Consider the following 18,156-nt stretch of genomic DNA (forward strand, 5'->3'; position numbering starts at 1 on the left):
GTTTCTTTAGGTAATGAGTTATAAAATTAGAGGGTTTAGAGCTGAAAGGCAATTTAGAGATCATCTAATCCAAACGTATCATCTTACAAATAAGGAAACTGAGGCATTGGAGACATTCAAGCTGGACTTGTATGACCTCTTCTGGCAAGTTGTAGGACAGACTGGTGCTAGAATGGTCTTGGTGACTTTAATAGACTACTCTAGCTATAGGATTCCTTTATACACTAAAGCAATTCCTTGCTTTTTGTTTAATTTTATTAATACCTAGACAAAGAATATGTAATAATGAATGACCAGGGATCAGGTTATCATAACAGAATATATGTTAGACTGGTGGTTGTTTTGAGGTCCTTTCCCAAATATCACATTCTTTAAGTACACATTTATAAAGCTCTCTAACATTTCAAAAGCACTCTCTTCCTTAAAACACTGTGAGATAGGTAGTGTCTATTTTTATCCCCATTTTATAGATAAGAATATTCAGTGTTGCTGAGATTAAGTGGCTTCCCTAGAGACAAAGTTATTAAGTATCAATACTAGGATTTAAACATATTTTCTGATTCTCAGACCAATGATTGCACCACTTCTTTAAGATCCTTTCCTTGCTGCTTCTAAGAAATTTGCCCCAAGAGTAGAAACTTTAAAAAAAATCTATATTCATTTTAAAGTCACAACTGTTTTGTTTTTTAATCTTTTTACAAGCTATCAAATATTATGTAGGGAGGAATAATTTGTTTTTCCCTTTCTAAATTCAGTATCAAATGTAACATTTTTCTATTAGACAAAGTACCTTTATACTAGAAAGGAAATAGCCTGCTCCTGCTTGTTAAAGGGTAATCCATCAATCCCTTAAGGGTGAATTTCTAATAATCATCTTAATGAAGTCTAACAGTTTGCATCTTCATGAGTTATGCATGTAGTCTATAGCAGAAGTTCAAAGATTTTTTAAAAAATTATTGTGTTACTGTTGCCTATTTATCTTTAAACCAGTCGTTTCCACTTATATTCTTCCTTGTGACAAGGAAAAACAAAACAAAACAATTCAGTAAAACCACAAGACAATCTCCTTTGAGAGTGTACTCAGTCTTCTACACCAATGGTCTTCCACCACACCAATGAATAAGGTACATTCCTTCATCTTCTCTTCCAGGGAAAGATTGGTAATTACTAAACTATATGGTATGTGGCTTCATGTTGTTATTTTCCTTTGTATGACCTTCCTTGTGTATACTTATGTATACTATATATTTTTTCCTTAACATATATTTCACATATAAAATATGTATATGTATATATATATATTATGATATATATAATTATATATTATTAACACACATATATATATATACATATATAAAACTATATATTTTTCCTTTACTTAACTTTGCATTATTTCCCATAAGCAGAAGTTTTCATCATTTAAAAACAAATTTTTAAAGAATAATACCTTATGCTAACCCACATGATCTGTTGCTATAGTGTTTAATATTGTTACAGCCATGATTCAGTTGACAAAGGCCATGTGAGTTGAGCCCATCAAGGAGATGGAGCCACTTCTTTAAACCCAGGGCAAAGCCTGCATTTACCACTAAGTTCTACATCCCAATAATTTTACTTGGCATTCAAAATAAAACAATTGTCCTTTTTGCTTTCACTTCAGGAAGTCCACCTTGAGGAAATGAAAATCATTTACTGTCTCCAGGTGACCTACTATCAATGATTCAAGAATAGATAGATTGAGGCTATTTGTTTAGAAGGCTTTTAAAGTCAATAAACTTCAACCAGAAAAGAAAACAACTCATAAATCTTTACAAAAAAGAACCACCTTTGGGAGAAAAAATCCTAACCTTTTTACATTTGAGCCATGGACCCAAATGTGTAACATGGGTTCAGGGTGAGACTTGAGGTTGATTTTTAGTTGGCCTCAACTTCCATTCAATTTGATTCAACAATTAAAAAACAATACCTAAAATGTACCTGATTATTAGACGTAAAGAAATTATTCAGTTCTTAAATAGTTTGATCTTATTTTATTTAAGTATTATTGTTATTTTTATATAGAAAGTCTTAAAGTTTGGTTGATCAATCTCTGGATAGATAGCCTATAGACATAAGAAATCCTGTCTCCAGTCACATCCTCTAGCTGGTGCCAGGTTAATGGTTGAAGATCAGGATAAGAACAAAATTGAATACTTATAAATTTTCTAACATTTATCAACAGGTATACTTAATAACAGTGTGGAAAGGATAGTAAGTAACAATACAATATATATTCAGTAGGGCATTGCTCCCCTGCCTCTCCTTTAGTTCACCTGGTCAGCAAACCTGAGAAACCAGACTCCTCCTGTGTTCCTTTTGTGTGCAGGTGCCATCAATGATTTCAAGCCTTGGTTGCTCTACCAGTTAAAGTTCAAGGACAATTTACTTGGCTTTTTGGACAAAATTAGCCCAGTCTGTGTGGGTGAAATGTTCCTCCTATCACAAATAGTAATAAGAATGCAACCTGCTAAAATTTTATGAGGCCATGCAAACATCTGCAAAAAAGGCTTTGGAGATTACTGTCATATTAATACATAAACAATTTTCATTTCATTACCATAATTTTGTGCAAGTACTAGAGCTCTGACTGATCAACAAGTTTGTTTGCTGTTGTTGGCAACCTTATTTTCATGTGCCCAGATATTCCAAGGATTACAGATTTGAGGATGAACTTTCACTTTGCAAATATCTGGGTGAGAGGGTTATATAAGACCAGACAGGGGCTTTCATTCATCCTTTGCTGAAAGGATTATTAATCCTTTTTAATATTCGGTATTATGTGTTTGGAGATAAAGGCATCATGTGCAACATTTTGTTATAATATTTTAAATCTAATATACATAACTGGCAAAGACTATCAATTGTTTGAACCCATGACAGTCCTCAGGAAATACATTATTTTTAGGTACAGTGATACCTGGGGTAAGGTACAGGAATGTAGCACTAAAATTGCATAAAAATTATATGTGTATATACATATATATGTATATATGTATATATACACATACATATATATATACACATATATATACACATACACACATATATATACACACATATACATACAAATACAGATACACATATACATATACATGTACATATACATATACATATACATATACACATACACATACACATACACATACACATACACATACACATACACATACACATACACATACACATACACATACATATACATATACATATACATATACATATACATATACATATACATATACATATACATATACATATATATACATCAGAACTAGATGAGACCCAAATATCTGGTCATTTTTGATGAGTCATCAGAAGGGCAATAGCAGTAAATATTGACCATATAATATCAGTTTCATGTAACTTAGATTTCAGACTCTCAAGAGTCACATAAACATACACACACACACACACACACACACACAGCAGAAAGTGTTTAAAAATGAAATCTTTATTATTGATAATTTTCTTATTTTTCTAAATTCATTTGATGATCTCCTACAGAAAATTTATAGAGGTTAAGTAATATTTAAGAAAATACGATTTCTTCTATTTGCTTTGGAGAGTTTAATGAAATGAAGTGATTGTAAGCAGTCAGGTTCCTCACTCTAACTATATTTTGCACCAGATTAGAAAGACTATTTCTTATTGGTTCATAAATCTAGAACTAGAAAGGGACCTCAATGGCCATTCAATTTATCTCCCTCATTTTGCAGACCTCTCTTAGAAAGAGTGCTACTAAAAAATAAAGAAATATGTAGAAGTTTCCTAGAGATGATTTACGTATGTCCCTGAACAAAAAGTCAATACAAAATTTTAGCTTTTTGTTATTCTGTCTAGGAAATCCTTCTTTTTAGACCTTAAATTCTTTTAAAGGATTTTTTTTTAACTAATTGAGAAGCTATTGACAAGCTGTGAAGCACATATTGGCCTGCTGAGAGTCTGCTAAAAATGGTTCCTGTGGGTAACTGAATTTCCAGAACAGAGAATGTGCCCTTTTAATCCATCTGGGAAAGAAATGTCATTTGGAAGTGAAGTTCCACAAGGTAAATTAGTTGAGGTTTTCCAGATAATGTTGACAATAAAGAGCCACAAGGTAGCGCTTGTCTTGCTTTCAAACGCGTCATTCTTAAACTACAGATGTCACGACCATTTGCTGTCATAGTTGGTATTTTTTTTAAGATTATCTTTATTCCTTACAAAGTAATTAGAAAATAAAACATACCTATTCAGAGAACTCAGTTGAATATACTGTGCTAGATTCTGGGGATGCCAGAGTGAAAATGAGAAATCTCTACCTTCAAGGAACTTATTTTCAACAATGCAAGGAAAAGAATATCTACACACTTAAGCATGATGCAAAGTAGAGTGAGAAAAGGAAGAATGTTCTTCTCAGGAGAACATTAGGAGCAAATGAAACAATGCTCTCATACTTAAATGTTGAGTTCAGGGAAGAGCTAAAAAGTCTATTTGGCAGGAACACAAAGGTTACAAACAAAGTAACATGAAAAGATGTAGGGAAAAGGATGTTGAAGCCAGATTGTGGAGGGTCTTAAATACCAAGTAGCTTGTATTATACTGTCCTAGCACCATGGGGGTACAAAAGGTTTTTGATCATGGAAGTAGAATGATAAAGCTCTCAATGAAGTTATTTTTGGTGTTTCTGTGGAAGATGAACAAGTCTATGAAGAAGTATTGATTAAATGCTTACTATATGACATACAGGGCAGGTAGGTGGTGCAGTGAATAAATCACTGGGCCTGGAGTCAGGATCTGACTTCAGACACCTAATAGTTGTGTAATCCTGGACAAATGATGTAACCCTGATAGCCCTCCTTTCCTCATCTATAAAATGAGCTGGAGAAGAAAATGGCAAACCACTCCATTATCTTTGCCAAGAAAACCCCTATGAGTTCACAAAGAGTTGGACACGACTAAAACAACTGAACAACCATAAGAAGGATCTCATATTATGAGAGCAAAGGCTGGTGCCAAAGAGACTGATTAATATGCTATTACTATATTTCTAGGGAGAAGTGAGGATAGGACCTGAATGAAATAGGGTGATGGTTTTGTGACTGGAGAGCAGACTGAAAGTTAGAGAAATAGATTACTACATTGCTTATCAGATGACTGGATGGGATTGGGATCCAAGGAGAATAAAGAGTTAGGGGAACCTTAAAGTTTCTAGAGAAGTTAAGTGGCAAAGTGGGTATGGGGTGGAAAATAAGAAGAGAAATTTAAAACAAGCTAGAGGAACTGGTCCAATATCCAGTTGCAGCTTTCCAGATGGACCACAAAGAAGGGAATGGAAGAGTCTCTAGAGTGAATACCTATGAACCCACACACAACCATGAATTCCTTGGCACCAAAATTAGATAGGGGATGAGGGAAGATAGAGAGAAGAAAAAAATTATATTATTTCTGACCTTGTGTAATTTTCAGTTCCTTGAGGCTAAATTGCTCCTTAACACAATACAGGAACATCACCATACTGAGTATCCTTTAGACATTTCTACCATGTCTCTGTAATCTCTGGGGCAAATCACTGTGTTGGATCTGGAGGGATCTCCAAATCAGAGTGATAGTAGAAGCCATCATTCCCTTGGTGTGTTAGGGTTGATGAATAATGAGAATTCAACCCTAAAACCACTGGTTCCTGAGAACTTCTTGTCTCAGTCTTTTTGCCTAACAAAAGGTTTTTTTGTTTTGTTTTGTTTTTTGGGGGGATACCATATGATTGACCCACTGGAAGAAGGAACAGTTTAAAGTATATATATGGAAACCAAAGCTTAGGAAATAGTCTCCTTGTTGAACTTAAACTGACAGTTTGGGAACAAAATCATAAAGAATGTCATCTATAAAATGAGAGTGTTGGGCTAAATTGGGGGTTCTTAACCTAGGGTTTTTGACTTTTTTCTTTTAAATAGTTTAATAACTGCTTTTTAATAAGATTGGTTTCTGGTGGAGCCAAGATGGTGGGGTAAAAGTAGGCACTTGCTTGAGCACCCTCCTAAAACCCTCCAAATACTTTTAAAAAATTAATCTAAATAAATTCTAGAGCAGCAGAACCCACAAAAAGAGAGAGTGAAGCACATTTCCAGCCCAAGACAATCTGGATGTTCAATAGGAAAGGTCTGTTATGCCAGGCTGGGAGAGGAGCACAGTTCAGTGTGGACCATTCCAGCAAAGAAGGGTACCCAACAAACCCAGAGTAGGCCTCAGAAGACTGAATCAAGGGGAGCTGTGGTGATTTCCAGACTTATGCCAAAGACAAATCAAAAAGTCAATAGGAAAGGTCTGTTGGGCCTGGGTGAGAGGAGTGTGGTCCAGCCCTGGTCCTCGCATAGCCCCAGGATGCTGGTGACAGTGTAGTGGCTGCTTCCAGAGCTCTTAGTCCATAGATGGTGGGAGAATTGAGTAGCTGATCAGAGAAGGATTGTAGGGATCTTTTTTCTGGTGCTGAGGCAGGATTCTCTTGCTTTGCCTGTGCTTGGATCTGGATCCAATATTGGGTGGTGATCCTGAGGTGAGTAGAAGCACTGCATAGCAGAGCTTGTGGCAGCAGTGCAGAAGGAACCCTCATCTCATTTCCAGAGCAGAAAAGAATGCTTGTAGACACTCACAGACCAGAGCACAGGACAGGAGAGAAGCAAACACCTCTCCTTAGAATGTACCACCTTGGAAGAATTGAAAACTTACAAGTCCCTAGAAGTTTATCAGAAAACAGTTGCACAAAATCCCCTGAAGCTTGGGGCAGTACACCCTCCACGCTGGAATTTAAAAATCAAGCAATTCGATGGGAAGATGAACAAGCAGAGGAAAAATAGTCAGACTATAGAATCTTACACTGATGACAAAGAAGATCAAAACATACAACCAGAAGAAGACAATAAAGTCAAAGCTCCTACATCCAAAGCCCCCAAGAAAAATCTGAATTGGTCTCAGGCCATAGAAGAGCTCAAAAAGGATTTTGAGAAACAAGTAAGAGAAGTAGAAGAAAAATTGGGAAGAGAAATAAGAGTAATGCAAGAGAAGCATGAAAAATGTGTCAACAGTTTGCTAAAGGAGACCCCAAAAAATGCTGAAGATAATAACATCTGAAAAAATAGACTAGACCAAATAGCAAAAGATGTCCAAAAAGCCAATGAGGAGAAGAATGCCTTAAAAAGCAGAACTGACCAAATGGAAAAGGAGGTTCAAAAGCTCATTGAGGAAAATAATTCATTAAACATTAAAACGAAGCAAATGGAAGCTAATAACTCTCTGAGTAATCAAGAAATTATAAAATGAAACCAAAAGAATGAAAAAATAGAAGACAATGTCAAATATCTCATTGGGAAAACAATTGACCTGGAAAATAGATCCAGGAGAGATAACTTAAAAATTATTGGACTACCTGAAAGCCATGATAAAAAAAAGTCTTGACATCATCTTTCGAGAAATTATCAAGGACAACTGCCCTGATATTCTAGAACCAGAGGGTAAAATAGAAATTGGAAGAATCCACTGATCACCTCCTGAAAGATGTCCCAAAAGGAAAACTTCCAGGAATATTATAGCCAAATTCCAGAGTTCCCAGGTCAAAAAGAAAATATTGCAAGGAGCCAGAAAGAAACAATTCAAGTATTGTGGCAACACAATCGGGATAACACAAGATTTAGCATCTTCTACATTAAGGGATCAGAGGGCTTGGAATATGATATTCTGGAGGTCAAATGAGTTAGAATTAAAACAAAGAATCACCTACCCAGGAAAATTGAGTGTAATCAATGAAGGGGAAAAATGATGTTCAATGATGTAGAGGAATTTAATGCATTCTTGAGAAGCCAGAGCTAAATAAAAAAAACTGACTTTTAAATAAAAGACCCAAGAGAAGCACAAAAAGGTAAATAGGAAATAGAAATCATTAGGGGCTTATATAGAGTTGCACCATTTACATTCCTACATGGAAAGATGATATTTGTAACTCATAAGACCTTTCTCATTATTAGGGTATTTAGAGGGGATAGACAGATAGATAGATAGATAGATAGATAGATAGATAGATAGATAGATAGATATCGAGAGAGAGAGAGAGAGAGAGAGAGAGAGAGAGAGAGAGAGAGAGAGAGAGAGAGGCGGAGGGCACAGGGTAAGTTGAATATGAAGGGATGATGTCTAAATAAGAAAATTATGGGGAGAAAGAGGAATATGCTGGGACAAGGAGAAAGGGAGAGGTAGAATGGGGTGAATTATCTGACAAAAGAGGAAAGAAAAAAACTTTTACAGAAGAGGGGGAAGTTGAGGAGGAATGAGTGAACTTTACTCCCATCGAATTTGGCTTAAGGAGGGAAGAACATACACACCCAATTGGGTATGGAAATCTATCTTACCCTACAGGAAAATAGGGGGGAAGGGAATAAGAGAGGGAGAGGTGATAGAAGGGAGAACATATTGGAGGAGGGGGTAATCAGAAGCAAACATTTTTGAGGAGGGACAGAGACAAAGGAAAGAATACAATAAATGAGGGCCAGGATAGGATGGAGGGCAATATAGTTAGTCATTCACAACATGAATGTTATGGAAATGTTTTGTGTGACAGCATACATATAGCCTATGTCAGATTGTTTGCCTTCTCAATGACGGTGGATGGGGAGGGAGGAAGGGAGAGAATTTGAAACTCAAAGTTTTAGAAACAAATGTTAGAAATTGTTTCTGCATGCAACTGAGAAATAAGATACACAGGCAAAGGGGTATAGAAATCTAACTAACCCTACAGGAAAATAGAAGGGGAATGGGATAAAGGGTGGGGAGTGGGTGGGTAGTAGAAGGGAGAGCAGATTGGGCAAAAGGTGAATCAAAATGCAAACTGTCATGGGATAAGGAGGGGAGGGATGAGGACAAAACTTGGAACTTGAAATCTTGTGGAAATAAATGTTGAAAACTAAAAATAAATAACTTGAAAAAAATAAAATTGGTTTCTTTTCTAAGTCATACGTATTTTATTTTGTGTATTAAAAATATTATTTTGAGAAAGAGTCCATAGGCTTCATCAGTCTTCCAAAGTTGTCTATAACAAAAAAAATAATTATAAGCCCCTCCTCTAGATTTGCTTCCCCAATCCTCAGATGCAGTGACAAATAGAGCCCCCAGAATTCTTTGATTGATTAATTCATTGAGATATGTATGTCTTATTCCCATCTGAATAATTCAGTAAAGATCTTCTCACCATGCTAAGGTATTAGTGCTTGAATATTTTGTAAGCTATTTTAAGCAGAATGGTATTACCCCTCTACCACCCTTATACTAAAAAATCAGTAATACCATTTTGAACAAAGATATAACATAATATGAAATTATAAAAAAAAATTCCTGTCATTAATATATTGGTATATTTTAATTGGTATATTCTTTTGGATTTTCTAGACTTCACTCTAACTAAGAAAGACAACCTGGTAACTTAATTTCTCAGTGTCATAGGGAAGTTTGAAAACAGCAACAACAACCCTAAATTGCAGAAAAGGTAGTAACCTGTTTTAGTACAAAGTTTCTTTACTTAAGTGTTTCCTATACCTGGTAAATCAAAGGTTCAGTTCTTATCTCCTAACCATAATTCTATTCTAACAACACAATTGAATTCATTTATTATTGTCTGGTTATCCTTAATCCTTTTCTCCTACATAAAACACACATCATTAGCCTAATCAGTTTTTGTTTAGTTGTTTTTCAGTTGTGTTTGACTCTTTATGACCTCATTTGAGGTTTTCTTGGCAAAGATACTGGAGTACCTTGCCATTTTCTTCTCCAGCTCATTTTACAGACAAAGAAACTGAGGTAAACAGGGTTACGTGACTTGCCCAGGATTACACAGCTGGTAAACACCTGAGGCCAGATTTGAACTCAGGAGGAAGAATTTTAGGTGCTCTATACAATGAGCCAACTAGCTGCTTCTAATTGGTTTGGAAATATAACTTATGTGGCTAAATTTTGCCCCTAAAGCTTTGAATATTTTCCTTTCTGCCTCATATTCCTTACAGGATTCCCAATGCAAACTCATTCTTTCCACTGCTTATGATTTACCTCTCTGGCCTTACTTTGTTCCAGTCAGTGAATTTGAACTTCCACATCCACCCCTAATTCTTTCTGACTCATATTCATTTCTGTTACAACAATTCAGCATTGTTGGTTTGCTGCTTCTGCTTTCTCTCTCCTTGCAAATGACTGGGTTTCTAGTTTTGTCTTTGTAATTTATTCCTTTCTTATTGCTACCTTGGTTACTGGTTTTATCATGAATGATTGCATGAGAAGAAAGAAGTAAAAGTACTTATTAAGTGCTATGTACAAGGTACACTTGACTCCTAATTGTATCCTACTCCAGACTTGGTATACTGAGAGGACTTGAGCTCATCCTCCAATAAGAATGTTCAGAAAAGAAAAAAACTCGTTAGAGGTTTACACATTATTTATATGTTTTTTTGTTATCATTATTGTCTTTGTTGCCATAGTTGTTATTTCTGCCATTTATTCCTATCTCTATCCCTAACCCTAAAAATAGGATACTGTTATCCTATTTTTAAAAGTTTCTCCCATGATTCTCCTAATCAGTTCCCTCTCCATCGTGCAACTGTCAGCTATTTAGTATCTACAGGAAGCACTCCTTTGCTGTCTATCTGTTCCCAAAACACGAAAAAAAATCACCAGCCTCTCAGATTTCCATTCAAACACAATTGGAATCCTTCTGACTTTCTTCAAATGAATCCATGATTTCATTGTCATGGTCATACATTCCACCAATAAATTCATAAGCTTCATTCTTTTTTCATATCTCTCTGTAAGTTGTCAATGTAGAAGCTACCCCAAATCTTAGAAGCCTTCATATGATTCTTTTTTCTTTTATAATTTTACTGGTACATTTTGTTTTTTCTTCTCCAATGTTTCTAATTATATTCTCATCCAACCCCTTCCATATAGCCATGGAGGAGCATAAAAAAAGAAAAAAAAATCAGCAAAACCAACCAACATATTAAAAAGTCTAATGTTATAGCCAGAGTTGCATATCTCTGGTCCTTCCATCTTTACAAGAAAGCAGGAAGACATCATATCTTTTCTGTGGGGCCAAACTTGGTTATTGCAGTTTCACTGCATTCATATTCAACTGCTTTGTTTTAGTGGTTGTTCTTTTTTTTTTTTTCATTTTCATTGTTTTAATCATGGTGTATGTTTTTTTCCTGGCTTTTCTTCTTTAATTTTGCATCAGTTAACATAAGTCATGTTTCCATGCTTCCCTGTATTTATATTTGTCATTTCTTACAGCACTAAAACTATTCTATTATATTCATATACCACACTATTTTAGGCATTTATTCTTGAATGGATTGGCATTTACTTTTATTACAATTCCTTGTTTATCCATTCTCAAAAGAAAAATTGCGAACCATTACTAACAAGAGAAATACAAATCAAAATAATCCAAGGTTTTACTTCCAATGTGTCAAATCAGCCACTATAACAAAAGACAGGAAAAGTCAATGGCGTTCTATTCTTAGAAACTTGTCTAAAGTAGAAAGAGGTCATGTGACTTACCTAGGGTCATATATGCAGTATATGCTAGAGATGGGGCACAGGTATTCCTGGTTCTGAAGCCACTTCTCTAGCCCTTACAACACATTGTATTTGCATTATTTTTGTACTTGCAAAAGCTTTTTGATGTCAGCATGAAAGCATATCTATTTTTCAGCTGTCTCTATGTAACACATTATAGTTGCATCGTTTTTGTTCTTGCAAAAGCTTTTCTATTTCATTGTGAAAGCTTACCTGTTTTTAAAGTTGTCTCTATCCCTTTATTGGTTAAGCACTCAGCTACTAGTCATAGCTGTGAAAGGTATATGATCATCTTCTCTTGTGATATTTTTGTGGCATATATGTTGGTTATATATTTACATTTTGAGTTAATTGTGGTGTATTGTATAAGTTATTGGTCCAAACTGATTTTTTTTTCTGTCAGACTGATTACCGGGTTTTGCCACAATTCTAATCAAATAGGGAGTTATTTCCTAGATATTGTATATATGTAAATTTATTATATATTGGTTTATTTAGATCAATAATTATAATTCTTTCTTGGCTAGCCTGTACTAAGAATCTACTTTGTTATATTTTAACCGGTACCAAATTATTTTGATGATTATCACTTTATAATACAATTTTAGTTTTGTAATTGCAATTTTTCCTTCACTGCTATTGTTTTTGGCATTATCTTCCTTGATAGGGATTTTTTGGTCCTCCAAATGGATTTTGTTACTGTTTACCTAGCTCTTTAAATTTTCCATTTAACAGTTTGTTATACATTTCAACCTGTAAATTAACTTTAGTAGCACTGTCATTTTTGTTATATGATCGTAGCCCAGTCATAAGCAACAAATATACCTCCAGGTAGTTAAGCTACAGGCATCTAGTTGGCACACTGGAGCACTGGGCTTGGGACCAGGAAAATTCATCTTCCAATCTGACCTCAGACACTTAATAGCTGTGTGACCCTGTGCAAGTCACCTCATCTGTAAAATGAACTGGAGAAGGAAATGAAATGGCAAACCACTCCAGTATCTTTGCCAAGAAAATTCTAAATGGGGTCAAAAAGCATCTGACAGGACTGAAAAATGATTGAACAACAACAAAAAAAATCAAGCTATTCTTTATTTCTTTAAGGAATACTTTTTAATTTACCTATACATGTAGGTGTAGCTACAATATATCTATGCATGTATTGAGTGTATTTTGGTCAACTGACTCCTTTGGTCAACTGACTCCCTGATATTTGATGGGTCTTGTAGTTATTTTTGAATGGAACATCTTTTTCTATTATTGCCTTCTGGATTTTGTTTGCTATTGCTATAAAGAAATTATATGTATTTTTGTGGGTTGATTTCATAGACTGCCACTTTACTAAATCTGTTAGTACCAATGACTTACAGATTTAGAGCTGGAAGGCTACTTAGAGGTCATTGAGTCAAACTCTCATTTACAGATGGGGAAACCAAGGATTAAAAAGATTACATAGGGGGTAGTGAGGTGGCTTAGTGGATAGTGCACCGGCCCTGGATTCAGGAGGACCTGAGTTCAAGTCTGGCCTCAGACACATAACACTTACTAGCTGTGTGACACCTGGCAAGTCACTTACCCCTCATTGCCCACCCAAAAAACAAACAAACAAAAAAAAATGATTAAGTGACTTGCTCAGGGTAATTACCTCAGATAGTTCCTTTGATTGTTCCCTGGGATTTACTAAGCAAAATGTAATGTCATCAGTAGATTTCTTTATGCCTTTAACTTATTTCACTTTTCTCTTTGCTATTACTAGCATTTCTAGAATTGTAGATGAAAACAGAAGAGAAAGGCATAATACTTGCTTTACTCCTACATTTATTGAGAAAACTAATATATTCCTATTATGTATAATATTAGCATTTGTGTTTGGGTAGATTCTTTTTTATTTTGTTAAAATAGACTACTTCATGCCCATACTATGTAGAATTTTTAGCAAAAATGAGTTATACTTTCTCAAGGACTTTTCTACATCTATTGAGATAGTCAGATGGTTTAGATAATTTATTTAATTATTAAAATAATTATGTTAACTGTTTTCTTAATGTTTAATCATCCTTGCATCTGTGATATAAAGCCAAGTCATCATAATGGATGATTATTTGAATAAATTATTGTCGATATTTTTGCCTGGAATTTATTTGAATTAATATTCATTAGCAATATTTGTTTACACTTCCCTTTATTTTCTGTACCATTCTCTTGTTTAAGAATTAGAATTTTTGTTGTTCAGTTGTTTTTGAGTTGTGTCCAACTATAAAGATACTGGAATGATTTGCCATTTCTTTCTCCAGTTCATTTTACAGATTAGGAAGCTGAGGAAGAGATAAGTGACTTGCCCAGGGTCACAAAGCTACCTGTCTGATGCAAATTTGAACTCAGGGAAAGGAGTCATCTTGACTCCAGGCCCAACATTCTATCTACTGTGCCACCTAGCTGGCCACAACAATTAGAATTATATTTGCACAATTAATGGAGTTTGCCAGAGTGCCTTCTTCTTAATTTTGGGGATTAATTTGGGTAATATACCAATTTTTTTTAAGTTTGAATTTTTCTATAAATTCATATAGATCAGGTTCCTTCTCTCCATCCTCTTTGGTGGCTCCTTACCCCTAATTAAAATTTCTTCTCTGAGACCAGATAATTTAAGACCTCTTTTTAGTGGCATATTAATTTGGTAATTTATATTTTTTAGGCATTCAGAGAGTAAGCATTTATTTAGCACTTACTATATGACAGGCACTGTGCTAAGTACAAGGGTTACGCGCACACACACACACACACACACACACACACACACAAAGCCTGCCTTGAGGAGTTCATAATTCAGTCAGGAAGACAACAGGTAAACAAAACAAATCAGCCTAGGGAAGGCACTAGAATTAGGAGGGATTTGGAAAGGTTTGTTGTAGAAGGCAGGATTTTAGCTGGTATTTAAAGCCATAAGGAAAATATGAGGAGGTAGATCATTCTAGGCATGGGGCAGTCAGTGAAAATGCCAGGGTCTAAGAGATGGACTGTCTTGTTTGAGAAACAGTAAGGAGGATCAGAGAATATATGGGGGTCAGGATATAATAAAGGAGAAAGGTGGTGGGTTCAGTTATAACAAGTTTTGAATGCCAAACAGAGGATTTTGTATTTCATCCTGGTGGAAGTGAAATAGACAAGCCTTGGCCAGAGAACTTAGTATATGAAGGATTAGACATAATGAAGAGTTTAGGTTTCCAGACTGTGTGATTTGAGGGAATGGGGGTGCCCTTAATAGTTATAGGGAAGTTACGAAAAAGAGAATATTTGGGGGACAGATAGTGAATTCAGTTTTGTACATATTTAAATATCTATGAGACATCTATTTCAATGTATCTAATAGACACTTGAAGATGTAAGACTGAAGTTCACTGGAGAGTTTAGGGCTGGATATGTAGATTTGAAAAATCATTACCATAGACATGATCATTGAATCCATGGGAAATGAAAACTCAGTGTTCACTCCTGGGTCTTATCTCTTTATACAACTTCATCTGGTGATCTCATCAGCTCCCATGGAGTTAAGGCATTCTGATGATTCTCAAATCTATGTATCCTATCCTACCCCAGACTCTCTGCTGACCTCCAATCTCAAATCTCCAAATGCTTTTCAGACATGATGAACTAGATGTCTAGTACTCAACTTAAACTCAACATACAGAAAATGGAACTCATTATCTTTCCTAAAACCCTCCCCCCTCCTACTTGTACAGGGCAACATAATGCTCCTAGTTCCTCAGGCTCAATGTAGATTTCATGCTTGACTGCTCCCTTTCTATCCCCCTCCCCCTCTCTTCCAATCTATTGCTAAGGTCTGTCAGATTTGCAATATTTCTGGAATGTGCCCCCTTCTCTCCTCTGACATTACCAGTCAAAATGGTTTTATGATTTTTTTTCTACCTTCTTTCAATAGCATGTGTGTGGTAGTGAAGGCTGCAGGTAGTGGAGGTGATTCAAGGTGGAGGCTTGGCAACGCATAATTGGTTATACAATTAGAAGGCAAGGAATTTGAGAAAAGAGGACACTGTGGGGTTTAACTGTTCACGAGAGGTCAAGATATAGAAAGGGTGAGAATATAAGTAGTACAAGGCTAAAGATCTGGGAGAGAACTGAGAGGTTAAGGGACTGGAGGTCATAGTATAGATGAAGAGTAGGGTTTGTTTTTGGAAGGCAGAAGAAGAGGTGTAAAGATAAAAGATTGTGAACAGTTAAGAGAATTTCAAAGTTTAAAAACTCTGCATATATGGAATTCATTTGTATGCATTTATGGGTGAGGGCAAGATCAAGAGTATAGCTAACTTTGTATGTGACTAATGTAGAGTGGCAGGGTACATTATAGGAATTTTGTAGGTTTGATGAACTGAGAGGTTAGAGTGCTAGAGGGAATATCAGTATGTATATCGAGGTCACCAAATTTGAGGACAGGAGTTGAGGAGAGAAGAAAGACCAAAGACCATGAGCCAGAAAGTGAATTAATTGAGGAAAGAAGGTGATTATCCTGGATGTCTATAGACAACAGCTACCACAATTTTGATTGGGTGGTAGATGTAGATGTTCCAACTCCCTTACTTCAACTAATGATGAAAGTAGAACCAGTGCTGGAAAGGGTAGCCAGGGAGATTGTGTCATCATGAGGAAACAAAGACTCCTGAAAGAATTGGGAAAGGAAAAAAAAAATAAAATCAAAGGTGTTTCCTATGGAGCAGCCATTCCAGTGGGTACAGTGGAAGACATAGGTAGCATTTGGTTGAGACTCTTTTTGGGGGGTTTGGGAGGTGGGATGGTTGAGGAAGAAGAGAATAAACAATTTGTGTGCAATAAGAAATGAGATTTGGATTATGACCTGTAGTACTTTAGAAACTCTGGGATGTGGAGAGTATGAACAAGTGGGAGTTCGTTAAAAATTAAGTGAAAAATATAAAGTGATGTTCAAGTAGTATTATAAACTAGAGATGGAGTCCATTCAGAGCATTAGACTGTTCAAGGAGTGGGGAAAGAAATTAGAGAAGGGATGGTAATGTCCTCCTTTCCCAAGGCAAGAGGATAGACCTGAAATTTCATGCAATGGTACTCTCTCTGTGCTATCTATACCTCAGCAAAAGGAGACTAGTACAATGCAATGACACTTCTCCTCTACCCACAAGAGGATGGAGATCAGATAGAAGACACACATTCAGCACCCATGTTATATTTTGTGGCTAAAATTCTATTTCTCCAGTTCATCTTGTTTCAATTTTTTTAAATCTCACTGGGACTTTTTTCAATTTATGTTTCGAGAGCTATAAAATCTGGCATATTCATTCTTAATTTATTCATTATGGATTATATTTTTTTCATTTGAACCATTTTGGAATTTATTATTGTTTAGTATTCTGTTGGGATTCCAGATGATTTTATGTTTCATCAGGCATTGGTTTACTTTCCTTTGTCTTACAATATTTGCTGAGACAGCTTTGTAATCACTGAGGATTTGCTATTCTTCTTTCACTCTAGTATTAAGATCCTCTTTGTTGACTTATCTGCTTGTACTCTGGGCTTTTATTAAATTTCCTTCCTTGTGAAATCTTTGCTGTTTCAGGTTCTTTCTTCCCTTTAAATACTCCATCATTCTCTGACTCCTCCCCTTTTGTTGGTGGGTACATTCCCGAAGTTGGATTGCAAATCTGCCCCAGCCTCTTGCAGCACAGTACTGAAGTTTCACTACTTTTGGTCCTGCCCTAATCATCTTCTGGGAAGAGAAGATTGGTCCCAGTAGAGTTCCCTCCCCCTTTCTTTCACACCCAGTGCAGCCACTGAAATATTTCATACCATGGTTCCCCTCTTTTCTTTCTTTGATTGGACTGCATCTCTGCCAGTTTTTGCACTGTTGGGGGAAGGTTGGGAGAATGTTTTGGATAGAGTCTCTGTAGCTTCAGGTGGTAGGGCCTGCTCTAAGTAGAAGGCAGAAAATTGTGTGCTTTTCTCAAATCCCACTTCAGTGTCAAGTGGCCTGCGGCAATTAATGTCTGTTGTATTTTATGAGGTAGAGTATGGGCTTGGCATGAGATGTGCTGACCAAATCTCTGAAGCAGGAGGAGATCCCATTGCAGACTTCAGGTGCAAGCAAGAGTCAGTTTGTGCATCCTGAAAGTAGTACTGTGGAGGGTGGTTGGAGAGGAATGTTGAGTGAGTAATTGCAATACGGTTTAGCATTCTCTTGTGTTCATGCATAAGTATTTTAACCCTGTAGAGTTCTTTCACTTTTATATTGTTGATTTAGTTTTGTTTTCTATACATGATTAATAATTCTGTTTTTGGGGGAAGAGAAAGAGCCAGTGATCTGGGGAAAGTGTCTAATCTGCCATCTCATTGGTCCCATGATGCAAAATTGTGCCTTCCAGTTCTCTGAACATTTTCTTGCTTCCAGTGAAGCATTCAGACTCTCCGTTTGCCATTTCTCACCTTCACTATATTATCAGCCCACCTGAATTTGAATGACCTTAATTATGTCATTTAAATAACTTATCA

This window comes from Phascolarctos cinereus, unplaced genomic scaffold (assembly GCF_003287225.1).
Source record: "Phascolarctos cinereus isolate Bilbo 61053 unplaced genomic scaffold, phaCin_HiC Scaffold_4;HRSCAF=312, whole genome shotgun sequence".
Classification (NCBI taxonomy): domain Eukaryota; kingdom Metazoa; phylum Chordata; class Mammalia; order Diprotodontia; family Phascolarctidae; genus Phascolarctos; species Phascolarctos cinereus.